This window comes from Mustela nigripes, chromosome 6 (genome assembly GCF_022355385.1).
Source record: "Mustela nigripes isolate SB6536 chromosome 6, MUSNIG.SB6536, whole genome shotgun sequence".
Lineage (NCBI taxonomy): Eukaryota > Metazoa > Chordata > Mammalia > Carnivora > Mustelidae > Mustela > Mustela nigripes.
Window position 1 is genome coordinate 19,342,290 of NC_081562.1, and position 16,599 is coordinate 19,358,888.

General features: G+C 40.2%; 1 long non-coding RNA gene across 1 annotated transcript; it reads left to right on the forward strand.

Moving 5' to 3' along the window:
- The first annotated feature begins 11,458 nt into the window (after positions 1-11,458).
- LOC132019322 (uncharacterized) lies at positions 11,459-15,951 on the forward strand. The gene is made up of 4 exons (XR_009404737.1): positions 11,459-12,324; positions 13,313-13,396; positions 14,096-14,134; positions 15,543-15,951. It is a non-coding gene; the product is annotated as an uncharacterized LOC132019322 (long non-coding RNA).
- Positions 15,952-16,599: the final 648 nt, after the last annotated feature.

A 16,599-nucleotide genomic window follows, 5' to 3' on the forward strand; every position in this document is an offset into this window, starting at 1 on the left:
CTTTCCATAGTTTGGCTATTGTGGACATTGCTGCTATAAACATTCAGGTGCATGTGCCCCTTTGGAAATAAATGGAACTACTATTTATTGGGAACCTACTAGATTCCAGGCCCCATGCTAGGTATTTGTATATATGCTCTCCCTTACTCTTGACAGAAAACTTGTTAGGGAGATGTTATTATCCTTATCATAGAGTGGAGGCTCAGAGAAATTAATCTACCCAGAGTATCACAACCAGGACATAACATAAGTGGGCTTCATAGTGGGCTATGGGCCTTTTTTTTTTTTTTTTTTTACCTTCCCACGCATTTTGGACAGAGGGGCTTCCTGAGATCTTTAAAAGTGTAATTTCTGCTTTTAATGAGAAATTACATATTCATTGGGGAGGGTATGTGCTTTGGTGAGTGCTGTGAAGTGTGTAAACCGGGCAATTCACAGACCTGTACCCCTGGGGATAAAAATATAGGTTTATAAAAAATAAAAAATAAAAAAAATTAAAAAAAGAAGAAATTACATATTCAACCAGATTCTAATCAACTCAATATTCTGCCTCTGATGGGAACACTGAGGAAAACTCAAGAATATCCTCCAAAGTCCTTCACTTCCATTAACAAATTATTACAAATCTAGCACCAAGGAATCTAGATAAATCTTTCATGAAACTAGTTATTTTCAGTTTGTATCACTTCTCAGAAAAACAACTTCCAGGCATGTAAATTTGTATTGCCCTTTATATTTTTCCTAAAATACCACCTTTAACCCTCTAAGAAGTGCTTCCCCATTAAGCCTGCATATATTACTGCTTGATTTGTAAATGAGAAGTTAATGTATCTTTCCTCACAGAGCCTGTTTCCTTGGTAAGGTCAGCACAATACTTATAAGAAACCCTATACTAGGCCTCTCAAACCAGGCCTCTGAAATTCTGGCTGAAAGCTCACAACAGATCTGGGTCCAACAATAAAATCCTCCTCGAATCTGGGAGCACTCAACTCACTCCTGCCTTCTCAATCTTTTAAGTGTCTCCTTCCCATGCTCCTTCTTTTCCTTTCCCCAGTTCCTTGCAAAATCTTGTTCCAAAATGTCAGTCAACCATCAGCTAATGGGATCAGAAGTTGCTTCACAATCACAAGACCGCCTCTTCCCCAGCCCAGGGGTCCCCATTACCATCCTGTATCCCAAGATGACCTCCAGCCACCATGACATAAGAAGACATTTCAGAGCAGCTTTATAAATGGAAAAACTCATTTGTTATTTTTTCAAGGGACCAAGAAAAGAAAATGTTATGAACAAGGAAATTGTTGGTGGGTCACTGGCTGAGATACTGAAATTTGAACATTGAACAATTAATTTGATAATATAAACAGGTTTCGCTATACAGATTTTAGGAATATGATATGAATAGTCTGTTGTTTTGAGTTGCAGAAAGATCCTCGCCCTACTGCACCCCCATTCCTACCCCTTCTTACTATGACTTGGCACTCCCCCTCTTACTATTCTACTCTGCTGGTTGTTTTCTCCATCTATGCCTGCTGTTGGGAGTGCAGATGAACTCTGCACTTGGGCTTCATGCGGCTTCCTTGCCTACACTTCTTCTGACTTTTATTCTGGTTTCCTATTGTGTTTCTGACATACATTTTTAAGGGTTCCATTACATTGGGCTTTTTCCCCTACTTTCTCCAGAAAAATTGAATTTTCAAAGGAATATTTAAAATTTTTTGTTTAATATTTCTCTTTAGTTCTTTGTCCTGTTTCACAATCATAGCCATGTAATCCATAAGGAATCTATTAATATGTAAGAGGCTTTGAAGCTACCAGATGTGTGTGTGTGTGCATGCATGTGTGCACACATGCACACTGTTTTTTTTCTCCTCACAGAATCTGGCTGCTGCCAACCACTGATTTAGGAATGTTTAGGGGTATATGCCAACTCAATCAAAATCATTTTGGTACTGGGAACCCAACCACAGTCTCTGTAGAACAGTGGAATTTATTGCTTGCTCCAGTACTAAGTAATAGTACCAACAACATTTTGAATAAAGAAGAGTCTGATAAGATGAGAAAGAATGTCAGGATAATTCATTTTGATCATAAAATAATGCTTGTTCTGGATTGAAATATTAAAGGCACAAATAATCTGATGGTCCATGATTTCCTTCCCTTGACCTGGTATAGGAATATGATTCATAGCTTACTTCGGGATTGAGGATTCATACAAAGGCTGCTATATACACATCCCTGTTTTCATTCCACAAATATGTTTCTAGTACTGATTATGGGCCAAACACTAGCCAAGGCCTTGGGGCTGCAATGGTGAACAGTGGAACACAATTCCAGAGGTGCCTGTGTGGCTCAGTCATTAAGTGACTGCCTTCAGCTCAGGTCATGATCCCAGGATCCTGGGATAGAGCCCCACATTGGGCTGCTTCTCCCTCTCCCTCTCCCCCGGCTTGTGTTCCCTCTGTAGCTGTCTCTCTCTGTCAAATAAATAAATAAAATCTTTAAAAAAAAATAAACACAATTCCTGCCACATGGCACTTTCTGAAGGAAGATGTCTTGGCTGCATAGAGTACTCGCTGTTAAAACATTTGCGGCATATGTATAATAAAGTGATAGTGAAGCTAGAGTCCTACTGAACTATGTTCTGATCCAGTCTATACCACTCCAAGCTATTTTATCTTGAACAATTTATGTGGCCTCACTTCAGATTCTAAATTAATAGAACTTACATCATAGGGTTATTGTTGAGGGTTAAGTGAAAAAAAAATCTTTGTACAGCTTTAAGCAAAGTGCCTGGTTAAGAACCAGTAATAGTTGTGGTAGTAGTAGTAGTAGTAGTAGTAGTAGTAGTAGTAGTAGATGAGAGCCACACTGGCCTTCAGCAAAGAAGGGTAAATTTCCTCATTCTTGACACAGCAAGTTCATGGAACCAACCATCACTAGAAAGTCGCAGATCTAGCCCACCCTGGAGACTCCTCAGTTTGAGGGAGAGAAAAAGAAAGTGTTGCCCAATGCTCAGATCCACATCCTTTGCTTCTAAATCTACAGTTCCTCCTACTGCTCATGGAAAGAAATGTAGCTCCTTCCTCCCAGTAGGGTAGTTGCCATCTCCACTGTGGTGAGGATCCTTCACACTACCTGAGCCATGACATCTCAGACTCCGTAAGATGCAGCCCCCATCATCATCCCTGAGATCTTCTACCAGTCACTGGGCCGGTAGAAGCATACCATGCTATGATATAGACTCTTTCCATCCACTCTGCCCCTTCTGTTTCAGCAGGATGCCTACCCACTCCATATTGAGCCTAATATGGCAGATCTAGAACTTCCAAGGCTGCTGGGACCTTCAGGGATCACAAGAAATCCATCTTTCTGATGGATCCTGGATTGTCTTTCCCTTTGGGACAACCCTGATTTCAAACACTTATCTCCAAAAGAGCACTCAACAATTATCACATGGCTGCCATGTGCCATGATGCCATGATGCCATGATGCCCTGACAACATGATTACCATACCTAACCAGACCTCTCCCAGAATAGTCACAATGTTCTCCTGGGCACAATGAGGGCTACTCTGCACAAGATATGCAGAGAAGAAAACTGCTTCCATTTTGTTCCTCTGCTCCTATGCTTCTTCAGAGGTTATGTCTTCTACCCAGCAGGAGAGAGCAGTTTGCTTGATTTCCATCCTAGGGATCTAGGTGCAAAAAGAACCTAGGTGCAAAAAAGAACCCACTATAGTCAATCTGCCCACTCCCTTCCCTATGAAGAGGGCAGGCACAGAAAATTTCCTCAGATCCTGCCCAACTCATCTACCTCTAAGGGGCCTCACAATAGCTAGTGTATGGAAGGAAAACAAATTTAAATGAAATAAACGTGAACCTCCTAATAATAATAGTGTTATTAACCCAATAGTGTTATTAACCCAATAGTTATATTAACTATAATAATAGTGTTATTAACCCAATACTTACTGAATGCCCAATTAGCTACGTGGTGCCAGAGGAGAGACAAATCCTAGCCATCCTCTTGGTAGTTTAGCAAGATGCTGGCTTAGCAGGTCTGTGCTAGCTTGAGGGAAGAAGAGGCTGATGCCAGAGGCTAATCTCTAGAGGCTCTGTCTTCAACCAAGACTGTTTCCCCAACCAGGAAATTTCCTATATCACACAGTATACCATATGTTCTCTGCCATCCTTATAAATCCATAGAGTAGTACAGGGCAGGGTCCTTTCCTTGGAGCCATTTCCCAAGGGCATCCAGCTGTGGTCAGTCAAGCACGTATCTCTCTGTTGGATGATGGCAACCAAAGGTAGTCATGGGTTCTGCAGTGTCTTATGTGGAAGCTTCCTCAATAAACTGTACTTTGCTTTCTTCATATCACTAGTAAGGAGTGTTTCTCTGCCACCGTGACATGACAGCATCAGACCCCAGGAAATTAGCCAGCATGCAGGTGTGAAGTCACAAGGTCTCTGTATACAAGTAGTTAACAGTTCCATGGAAAAGAACTCAAAGGTGATAATGAATGCAGTATATTTATAGACATTTGATGTAGGAAGGGACTTTGACAAGCTGTCACTGCACCCCCACGCTAGGCAACAGATAATAATCTTAACTAAGATGCATGCTTCTGCCTACATTAGCAAAGTCCTTGGAGGGTCATTCATAAAGGGGGCCCACACTGGTTCCTGGACCTCACTTTCACTCTTCAGGGAAAAAAGAAGTCCCCATGGATGACTGTATCTAACAAGAACTTGCACTAGGAGCAAACACAAAATGAGGCTATATTCACTAATAAATATAATAATAATAATAAAGTCACTAATAAGGGAACTAATTTACTAATTTTTGTGGAGAATAAGCCATCCACTCTTTATTCACATTGATTCACTTAAGAAAGTTAACAGAAAATATATATTCATTTACCCACAATATATTTATACCTAACATGAGCCATCATTCCAAATGAATGGAAACATGGCCATTAGCACTTTGAAGTGAGATGGCAAATGTAGGGAAATACTCAGTCTGGGACTGCTGTGTTCAGATTAGGCCTTACACATGAATGCAGAGCTGGAGGCTGGAGGGCATGCTGAACTTGGACTTATACACCTCTCTTAGTCTGTTTGTGTGGGTGTAACCACCCAGAGGAAGCGTGCCATACTTTCCTTTCACACATAGACACTAGCCACCCACAAAGCCTAAAGGAGTCCACTTTTCCTCATTCACCTGCCTGAAAGGGCTCCTTTTATAATTGGTATAATTTGTATGTGCTACAGGTGTCTCACCTTTCCCCAAAGCCTGTCATGACTTGATAGTTCTAAGGGCCAGTGGGGTATAGGGCACCTGACTACTAATAGCTTGAACCATCCATCTCCATTCAGAAATGACAATTTCATAAAGACCTTGGATTTTTGGATTCTGGTCTTCTCCCATTGTGTAACCAGGAAGCTTTAGAGAATAACTGGTCCTACTCATCAAGCTTGTTTTTTTTTTTTTTTTTTTATAACGGAATCATTTTGAGTTATTTGTAGATTTACACACTGTTGTAAGAAATACAGAGAGATCTCCCATCCAAGTACTAACCAGGCCCAACCCTGCTTAGCTTCCAAGATCAGACAAGATTGGGCACATTCAGGGTGGTATGGCCTCTGAGAAACAAAGTGAAGGTTTTAGAGGGGAGAGGGAGTGGGGGGATGGGTAAACCTGGTGGTAGGTATTAAGGAGGGCATGTATTGCATGAAGCACTGGGTATGGTACATAACGGATCTTGGAACACTGAAAAAATAAAATAAAAAAGAAATACAGAGAGATATACTATGTACACTTTACCAATATTTAATTATTTGAAACAACATTTGTTGAACAATTTTTCTTTGCCGCCCATCCAGGACAACAAAGATACCCGAAATGGGATTCCTGAGCTTCTGTGCCTTTAAGTTCTCATGATGAAGACAGACACAAAGTATCTCTTTAATGAAGTTCATTGTGCAAACTGCCAAGATGGAAGTGAGCATGTTGGAGGAAGAGTCCTGGGCAGTGCCTTGGGGGATGATTAGAAGTTTTTCAAGAGAAATGGGTATTAGTATTAGAGGGGCAATCTGGGCAGAGAAAACAGCACAAGCAAAGGCTCAGAAGTATGAAATAGCCTGGTGTGTGCTGGGAGCCATTCAAGTAATTCATCATGGATTGGAACAAAAAATTCAAAGAAGGGAGTTCAGAGGCATCTGGGGAATGAGAAGGGAATGTTGTGTGATCCTGGCCTCCCACATTCTGTGTGGGGGAAATGAAAAACAGATGGGAAATATGCTCCCAAACATGGCCCAAGCATGGCTCTAGGAGAAGGAGGAGAGAATCTTGTTCCTGTTTGAGGGGCCCACAGAGCCCTCATTTCCAATATTTGGACTATGGCCCACTTCCTTCTGCGACCTTCACCCAAGGCCAAGGGCAGGAAGTCTAGCTCGTATCTTTCCTCTTCTGCAAAAAGGTGGCAATTGGAATGAAACAGAGTGCCCCACTCTACCAATCTGAACTACCACATGAGGCAAGGTACCTTCACCTCTCCTCTGGCATGAAGTTTACCCAGAAGTCCTGTAAGGACCCTGTGAAGGACACAGAAGGCAGTTGATGATGCTGCCGGAAAAAGTGGAGAGTAACTAAAGTGGGGTCTGTAGGGCAGACGACCTGAGCTGGAAATCAAATGGGAATCCCATCCATACTCCAAAGAAATAGACCACCCCCAAAAGCTGAGATGAGGCCAGTTTACCAGGACTCTAGGCACTGGCTGAACTGAGAAACAGCAGACCTGGAGTATTCTAGCCACAGATGTCCACAGAAGGTGCCAGTAGAGCAAGGAGTAACCAGGTAAACAGGGAAATAATTTCCTCAAAGGTGGGACAGGTGAAAATCCAAGGAGTAGCATGCATCTGAGCTCCCACCTGCTCACCTCCACAGTCATACAATAAGCAAATGTGTTTTCAGGCATTTTAGAGGAGAAGTCAAGGAAGGCACACTGAGATACTTAACTGTAAGTTTCCTTATTACTCAGCAGAATGGGGCTCCTAAGGAAGATTAGGTAGTTTACAGAAAAATAAGAAAGTCTCATTTTGTTGGAATGAATGAGTATGTTGTGTGTAAACAACCCCTCTATATATGGTTTATGAAACCCCCCAATAGGGTTTTGGGTGAAATAATTCTATTTTAATGTGGAGTGACAGGGATTCTGTGCTGTTTGGTGACTTCTGAATCATGCCATATGCTCTGCAAATACTAAAATATTTTATATGAAGAAGAGATGAGTTACTTTCTCACCTGTTCTTGATCCAAAGTGTGGCAATCCTGGTACATCCCCAGGAAATGGGGGATGTGGCTTTTATAAAAGGACTGGGGCAGTTTTGGATCTGTGAACTGGTTTGTTTTAGAACAACCTGGGAGGGTGAAAGATAAAGAAGATAAAAGAGAAAGCAGTATTGTGTGTAGGTAGAATCTGGAATCTGAGTAAGAGAAATTTATCTTCCTGCTCTGTGTCTCCCTTTATCCTCACACCACTACCACACCCAGTGGTACCAAATGTGTGAGGGTCTTCCTGCACCAGGAAATTCTGTGACACCAGCTGGGTGCCCTACAATTAAAATCAATTCTGACACTATCTACCTGGAGACAGCATAAGATCCCACACATTAATGGCTCAGTCCCACAAGACAGCCTCCACCACCACTGTAGACGCTGACCCAAGTCCAGATTGTCACCTGTGGTCCTAACCAACAAGCTGTAGGTCAGAGGTTTGCACCATCTCCTCCTCAGGTTTGATTAATTTGCTAGAGTAGCTCACAGAACTCAGGAAACACTTTCCTTACTGTTTAATGGTTTATTATAAAATTATATGATAAAGGTTACAAGTGAACATTCAGAAGATACACATAGAGCAAGGTACAGGGAAAGAGCTGGAGCTTCCATGCTCTCTCTGGGCATGCTACTCTCCCAGTTGTCCAGGTGTTCACCAATCCAGAAGATCTCTGAAGCCCCATACTTTTTTTTTCACATATAATCTATTATTTGTTTCAGGGGTACAGGTCTGTGATTCATCAGTCTTACACAATTCATAGCACTCGCCATACCACATACCCTCCCCAATGTGCATCACCCAGCCACCCCACTCCCCTCCAGCAATCCTCAGTCTATTTCCTGAGATTAAGAATCTCTTATAGTTTGTCTCCCTCTCTGGTTTCATCTTGTTTCATTTTTCCCTCATTTCCCCTATGATCCTCAGTCTTATTTCTCAAATTCCTCATATCAGTGAGATTATATGATAATTGTGTTTCTCTGATTGACTTATTTCACTTAGCATAATACCCTCTAGTTCCATTCACATCATGGCAAATGGCAATATTTGGGGGTTTTCAATGGCTGCATATTATTCCATGGTGTGTGTGTGTGTGCGTGTATCCCCCACATCTTCTTTATCCATTCAGCTGTTGATGGACATCTAGGCTGTTTCCATAGTTTAACTATTGTGGACACATTGCTGTGAACATTCAGGTGCATATGCCCCTTTGGATCACTACTTTTTTTTTTTTTTGCCTTTTTTTTTTTTTTTAATTTATTTTCAGTGTTCCAGAATTCATTGTTCTTATGCACCACACTCAGTGCTCCACGCAATGTGTGCCCTCCATAATACCCACCACTGGGCTCATCCAATCCCCACCCCCAAAACCCTCAGATTGTTTCTCAGAGTCCACAGTCTTTCATGGTTTGTCCTCCCCTCCAATTTCCCCCAACTCCCTTCTCCTCTCCAACTCCCCATGAACTCTGTTATTCCTTATGCTCCACAAATAAGTGAAACCATATGATACTTGACTCTCTCTGTTTGACTTATTTCACTCAGCATAATCTCTTCTAGTCCCATCCATGTTGATACAAAAGTTGGGTATTCATGCTTTCTGATGGAGGCATAATTCACTGTATATATGGACCACATCTTCCTTATCCATTCATCCGTTGAAGAGCATCTTGATTCTTTCCACAGTTTGGTGACTGTGGCCATTGGTGCTATGAATATTGGGATACAGATGGCCCTTCTTTTCACTACATCTGTATCTTGGGGGTAAAAACCCAGTAGTGCAATTGCAGGGTCATTGGGAAGCTCTATTTTTAATTTCTTAAGGAATCTCCACACTGTTTTCCAACGTGGCTGCACCAACTTGCATTCCCACCAACAGTGTAAGAGGGTTCCCCTTTCTCCACATTCTCTCCAACACACGTTGTTTACTGTCTTGTTAATTTTGGCCATTCCACTGGTGTAAGGTGGCTCGATGTGGCTTTGATTTGACTCTCCCAATGGCCAGTGATAATGAACATTTTCCTATGTGTCTATTAGCCATTTGTATGTCTTCATTGGAGAAGTGTCTGTTCATGTCTTCTGCCCATTTTTTGACATGATTATCTGTTTTTTGTGTGTTGAGTTTGGGGAGTTCTTTATAGATCCTGGATATCAGCCCTTTGTCTGTATTGTCATTTGTGAATATCTTCTCCCATTCCATGGGTTGCCTCTTTGTTTTGCTGAAACAGTCAACAAAGAAAAGCTTTTGTTGTGCAGAAGCTTTTGATCTTGATGAAGTCCCAAAAGTTCATTTTCACTTTTGTTTCCTTTGCCTTTGGAGACATATCTTGAAAGAAGTTGCTATGGCCAATGTCGAAGAGGTTACTGCCTATGTTCTCTTCTAGGATTCTGATGGATTCCTGCCTCACATTGAGGTCTTTTATCCATTTTTGAGTTTATCTTTGTGTATGGTGTAAGAGAGTGGTTGGGTTTCATTATTCTATACATAGCTGTCCAATTTTCCCAGCACCATTTATTGAAGAGACTTGTCTTTTTTCCACTGTATATTTTTTCCTGCTTTGTTGAAGATTATTTGACCATAGAGTTGAGGGTCCATATCTGGGCTCTCTACTATTATCCAGTGGTCTGTGTATCTGTTTTTGTGTCAGTACCATGCTGTCTTGGTGATCACAGATTTGTAGTAAAGCTTGAAATCAGGCAACCTGATGCCTGCAGTTCTGCTTTTCTTTTTCAACATTTCCTTAGCAATTCAGGGTCTCTTCTGATTCCATACAAATTTTAGGATTGTTTGCTCCAGCTCTTTGAAAAATGCCAGTGGAATTTTGATCAGTATGGCATTGAAAGTATAGATTTCTCTAGGCAGTATAGACATTTTAACAATGTTTTTTCTTCTGATCGATGAGCATGGAATGGTCTTCTTTTTGTGTTTTCTTCAATTTCTTTTATGAGTGTTCTGTAGTTCCTCGAGTACAGATCCTTCACCTCTTTGGTTAGGTTTATTCCCAGGTATCTTATGGTTCTTTGTGCTATAGTAAATGGAATTGATTCTCTAATTTCCTTTTCTGTATTTTCATTGTTAGTGTATAAGAAAGCAACTGATTTCTGTACATTGATTTTGTATCCTGCCAAATTACTGAATTGCTGTAGGAGTTCTAGTAGTTTGGGGGTGGAGTCCACATGTCATCTGCAAAGAGAGAGAGAGTTTGACTGCTGCATTGCAAATTTGAATACCTTTTCTTTCTTTTTGTTGTCTGGTTGCTGTTGCTAGGACTTCTAATACTATGTTGGACAAGAGTGGTGAGAGTGGACATCCTTGTTGTTTTCCTGATCCCAAAGGGAAGCCTGCCAGCTTTTTCCCATTGAGGATGATAATTGCTGTGGGATTTTCATAGATAGATTTTATGAAGTTGAGGAATGTTCCCTGTATCCCTATACTTTGAAGCGTTTTAATCAGGAACGAATGCTGTATCTTGTCAAATGCTTTTTCTGCATCAATTGAGAGGACGATGTGGTTCTTCTCTCTTCTCTTATTGATTTGTTCTATCACATTGATTGGTTTGCGAATGTTGAACCGCCCTTGCAACCCAGGGATGAATCCCACCTGGTCATGGTGGATAATCTTTTTAATGTACTGTTGGATCCTATTAGCTAGGATCTTGTTGAGAATCTTAGCATCCATATTCACCAGGGATATTGGTCTGAAATTTTCCTTTTTGGTGGGGTCTTTTCCTGGTTTAGGGATCAAGGTAATGATGGCTTCATAAAAAGAGTCTGAAAGGGTGCCTGGGTGGCTCAGTGGGTTAAGCCGCTACCTTCAGCTCAGGTCATAATCTCAGGGTCCTGGGATCAAGTCCCGCATCGGGCTCTCTGCTCAGCAGGGAGCCTGCTTCCTCCTCTCTCTCTCTGCCTACTTGTGATCTCTCTCTGTCAAATAAATAAATAAAATCTTTAAAAAAAAAAAAGAGTCTGAAAGTTTTTCTTCTGCTTAATTTTTTGAAACAGCTTCAGGAGAATAGGTATTATTTCTTCTTTGAAAGCTTGGTAGAACTCACCAGGGAATCCATCAGGTCCTGGGCTCTTATTATTGGGAGGTTTTGGATCACTGTTTCAATCTCGTTGCTAGATATTGATCTATTCAGGTTGTCAGCTTCTTCCTGATTCAGCATTGTAAATTTATAGTTTTCCAGGAATGGATCCATTTTGTCTAGGTTGCTTAACTTATTGGCATATAACTGTTGATAATAATTTCTGATGATTGTTTCTATTTCCTTGGTGTTAGTTGTGATCTCTCCCTTTTCATTCATAATTTTAGTAATTTGGGTCTTCTCTCTTTTCTTTTGAATTAGTTTGGTCAATGGTTTATCGATCTTATTGATTCAAAAAATCAGCTTCTAGTTTCATTGATGCATTCTACTGTATCTCTAGTTTCTATCTCATTTGGATCACTACATTTTGAACCTCCATACTTTTGAGATTTTTATGGAATCCTCATCATTTAGGCATGACCAATCATTAACTCCATTTCTAGTCCCTCTCCCTTCTTCCAAGCTTGTAATCATGGCTTGGTCTTTCTGGTGACAAGCCTGCAACCAAGAGTCACCTCATAGAACAAAGACACTGCTGTCACTCAGGAAATTCCAATGGATTTAGGAGCTCCATGTCAGGAATGGGGGTCAAAGACCAAATATTGACAGAAAAGATGCTGCTACTGCTTTGATCACTTAGGGTATTGTAAGAGTTTTAGGTGTTCTTTGCCAGGAACCTGGGGCAGAGATCAATATACATTTTTTTTTTTAATTATCTCATACCCTGGGCTCTACTTTGTCTTCTCATTTTAGGACCCAGGCTGGAAGAACAGTCCCTACACGGGACATACCTGGAGAACCGGCCAAACCTTAAGATAAGTCTTATACCTTCTGCCTACATGATGAATGCCATATTTACTCACATTGCATTGGCCAAAGTACATCACATAGTCACACCCAGTGAGGTAAGGACATGAAATCTTCCCATGGGAGGTACAGTTAATCACCTGACAATGGACAGGGAGGAGTGACCAGTAACTGAAAAAATAATTTCCTAGCATGATAATAAACACTAATTATAAATAAAATAGAAAACATGGGAAAGAAGAGTATAAAAATTACCTGTAATTCTATTATTAACACTATGATGTATTTCCTTCCAGGCTATGTGTCTGTGTTTTTGGTTGTTTTGATAAATTTAGGATTACATAACATATGCAAATATATACCTGCTTTATAAGCTGCTTGTTGATATAGAATTATATAATGAAAAATTTCCCTCACAAAAAATCATTCTTTTAAAATATCACATTAATTCCCACACAATTTTTGTATTAGTTTGGATAGGCCAGGTTTTGTAACAATAACAAAAAATTTCAACTTTTTGCATAGCTTCAAGTCACAAAGTTTTCTTTTTTTCTTTTTTTTTTTTTTTAATTTTCAGTTAGCCAATATATAGTGCATCATTAGTTTTTGATGTAATGTTCAATGATTCATCAGTTACGTATAACACCCAGGGCTCATCACAACCGCAAAGGTTTATTTCTTACTCAAGCCACATGTCCAGTGCAATTTGACATAGCAGTTCTGCTTATCTTGATCATTCTGGGACCAAGCCAACTAGATCAGCTACCATCTCAAATGTATCTGGCTATTGTGTAAAAAGGAAAAGAGAAAATAGGAAAGCGTGCATTGACTGTTAAAGCTTCTGTCCCCAAAGTTTTCACATTTTATTAGCCAAATCAAGTCACGTGGTGCAACATGTATTTTTTTTAAAATGGACACAATATTTTGCAGACCCTCCAATCAAGAGGTTAAGTCTTATTTTTCTACCCCTTGATTCACCTTGGCCATATGACTTGACTTTGGCTAGTGGGACAGTAGCAAATATAATGTAAGTATAGGCTTAAAACATCCTTGTGCTTTGAGACTTGTTTCTCTTAATGCTTTTAGAACCACCCAAGATTTTCATAGAGGATGACAGATCACATGGAGAGAGGCACCATGCTCTTCCACTGTTTCAGCTATCCCACATAGGTAAGTCAGGTAATTCTTAACCATCAAGCTCCATCCAACCTAGACCAGAAGAACCATCCAGCCAATTCACAGTTTGAGAACTTTTTAAGCCACTTTTTAAAGTGACGTGTTATGCCATAAGAGCTGACTTAAACATATCTATATCTAATTTAATCCAGGAGAGAGCCATGATATTTTTTAAAGTCTTATTGACCACTTCAATATGAAATCTTATGGATGTGCCATCATCTATTGAACCATTTTTTTATCATTCAAATCATACTGTTACCTAATTCATTATATCACATTCATTATAACTAAAATTAACACTGCCACGAACATCTTTGTGTATAAAATTTTACCCAGGTTTCTGATTATTTCGTCATAACAGATTGGTGAGAGAAGAGTTGCTGTCAAAATTTGAGCCTCTTAATAATGACCAAATTTTGAACCAAAAGGATGATACTAATTTATAAATCTAATGAAAATACATAAGCATATCCATTTTTCTTCACTCTCATTCAGCATCTAAGTGTGAATTTTTAAAAGCATCATTGTTAATCTAATGAAAGAAAAGTTTCATTTAAATTTTAATTTCATTGTGAATTGAGGATCACTTTGTCTTACATATATTGTTAACAGTCAATAATTCTTATATAACATTCAGTGCATATGATAATATTTCCTGATTTTTCTGTATTAAATTAAATCCATCTGCAGTGTTCCACAGGACAAAACTGGCAGAAAACTCAACATCAGGTATTTTTTTCCAGTTTCTTTTCCCTCTCTTGATGGTGAGGAACCTGGAGCCCAGAATGGTCATTACAAAGGTGGTGGGGCTCTGTACTGGTGCCTCATCTCCCTCCAAGCTAGGTGCAGGGGAAAGTTTATGAGGGGTGGGACCATCTGGATTCCCACAGCCTTGAAGTTAATGTTCAGTTTTTACATTTAAACATACCTAATTCAGGTCCATCTATCTCAGAGGCATTGGAGTGGGTGCAAGTCCCCTCCTGCTCAAATCTTTAAGCACCTGTTCCTTGCCCAATATCATATTCTGTCAGCACCACAAGAAGGCAGGATACAAAACTCCAGTTCCCTTTATTTGGCACAGTTATGATTTGAAAAACTTGTGTGGCCTGTGGGGGTGGGGAGATGATGAAGGTGGCTGGGATGACAAGAGATCATATGTACATATTACATAATGCTTTTTCCAAAGGAATGTGTAGCTATCCCAGAAAACAAACAATGTAACTGTCAGAAGCATAATATAAATGTCAAAAGTATAAGAAATTACATAGAGAAGTATTGAACCATAAGTCATCATACTTCTTCTGTAAGAGAAAAGATCACAATAATTTTAGTGAGTTAGAAAAGAAATGCAAAGTCAGACTATAAACAGACTATGAACTTCATGAACAGACTTAATATTGAGTCCCTCTATATCCACATGTCCATCCCTACTATTTTTTTCATACCCTGCTCTGTGAAAAAGCTTCATTTCCACCAGATGTCATGGGACATAGTTCTGTCAGTCAATGAATTGACAACTGTTCTCATCATTTGGGGTGGTGGGGTGGACCCCAAACCCAGTCACATTCGTTTGCTTCCAAGCAGCATACAATCCTATCTATAACACATTTTCAGGTAAAGCAGCTGAGTGACAAAACAAAGTTCTCATGAAACCCACTAACTCACCACCCATTGGGCTATGTGCTCCTATGTTATGGGGGTCAGTTGGTGCAGGAGCATTGCCTACCTCTAAGACAGATGTGGAACTTGCAAGAAAACACACAAAGACTGCTGATGTCAAACAAGTTATGAGGCAACATTTGCCAGTGCAATCTGTGTGTTGTGTCTTCTATTAAAAAAAAGTCAGCAAAGGAAAGAAATGGAAACCATTCCCCAATGTGGACAACCTCTCCTTGCTCACATATGCTTGAGCTAGGACAGTGGATACAAAAGTGGATGCGGGGGTGGAGGGATGCCTGAGAAGGAAGACTGGAAAAGGGGTCAGCTCTTGTACTTAGAATTTGTTGCTAGAAAACAGAAGAGCTGTTAGATGGACACACCCCCACACCCCCGCCCCATAGAGCTGTTTTACTCCTCTAAGTCAACCCGGAGTTTTTTGATGTAGTTACTCCATCATAAAATTTCATATCTTCTTAAGATTCAACTTCAGCTAAAGACCCTGAAGAAACAATGCCTCCTTTGAAAGAATTGAAGAGTCCAGAAACTTCTAGTTTCAACCAGCAACTGTCTAAACTGACAACCTGCTCTGCAGCCTGATGGATGACAAAGCTTCATGGACTGGGAGAGAATTCCATGTCAAGAATGTCTGCTTCTGAGAGCTAGTTCTGATTGCCCTCATCCCCATTAACAAAAACAGATGTGGGCTCATGAGCCAAGTAAACATTCAAGGCCAATATATGTTCCTTTCTGCCAATCTAGTTTGGCACTTCAATATGAGCAAATAGTCTATGAAGCAGAGTGGAACTTTTCTGTAACATTAGTGTCAAGTGACAGGACTCACATCTGTGTATTAGGTTAACTGTTATATTAAACATCTATGGAATAGACTCTGTTTCATGGGGAATGATTTGAGCTATGATTAAATCTACTGACATGGACCAGTTATTCTCTAATAACTGAGTTTGAATCCTGGTTCTGTTGCTTACTATCTATGTAAACTTGTGCAAGTCATTTAACTTCAGTTTCTATCTCTAAAATGGAGGTTTTAATAGCATGTTATCTCCTACCCTGTCGGCACTAAGCATGAAAAATGTGAGCTCATTCTAGGATTATTCCATGACACCAGAGGAAGTAGAATCCAAGAAGGCTGGGTACCTAAATCTATCTTCATTTATTCTTTCATCAAATATTACTGAGTACCTACAGTGTGATGATGAAAGACATAACTCAATACCATCGTGGAGTTTATGGTTTCCTGGTTCATCCGCCACCCTGGATGTGACCCTTCAATATCACTCAGCACCCTGAGTGTGGTGCTTCTCAAAGTAATTTGAACATTAGAATTAATGGTGTTCTAAGGCCGCATCCTGCTGAATATCCTGGGAAGATTCTGACTTCCTTTTCCTCACTGGCAAAACAGGGAGCAAAGCAATCCCTACCACAATCTTTTTGCGCATTTCAAGAGAAAGAGTTTGGAAACCATGAAGCTACTTTCCAGTGTATGCCATCCAGACTCTCTCTGGGGGTTCAGAGAA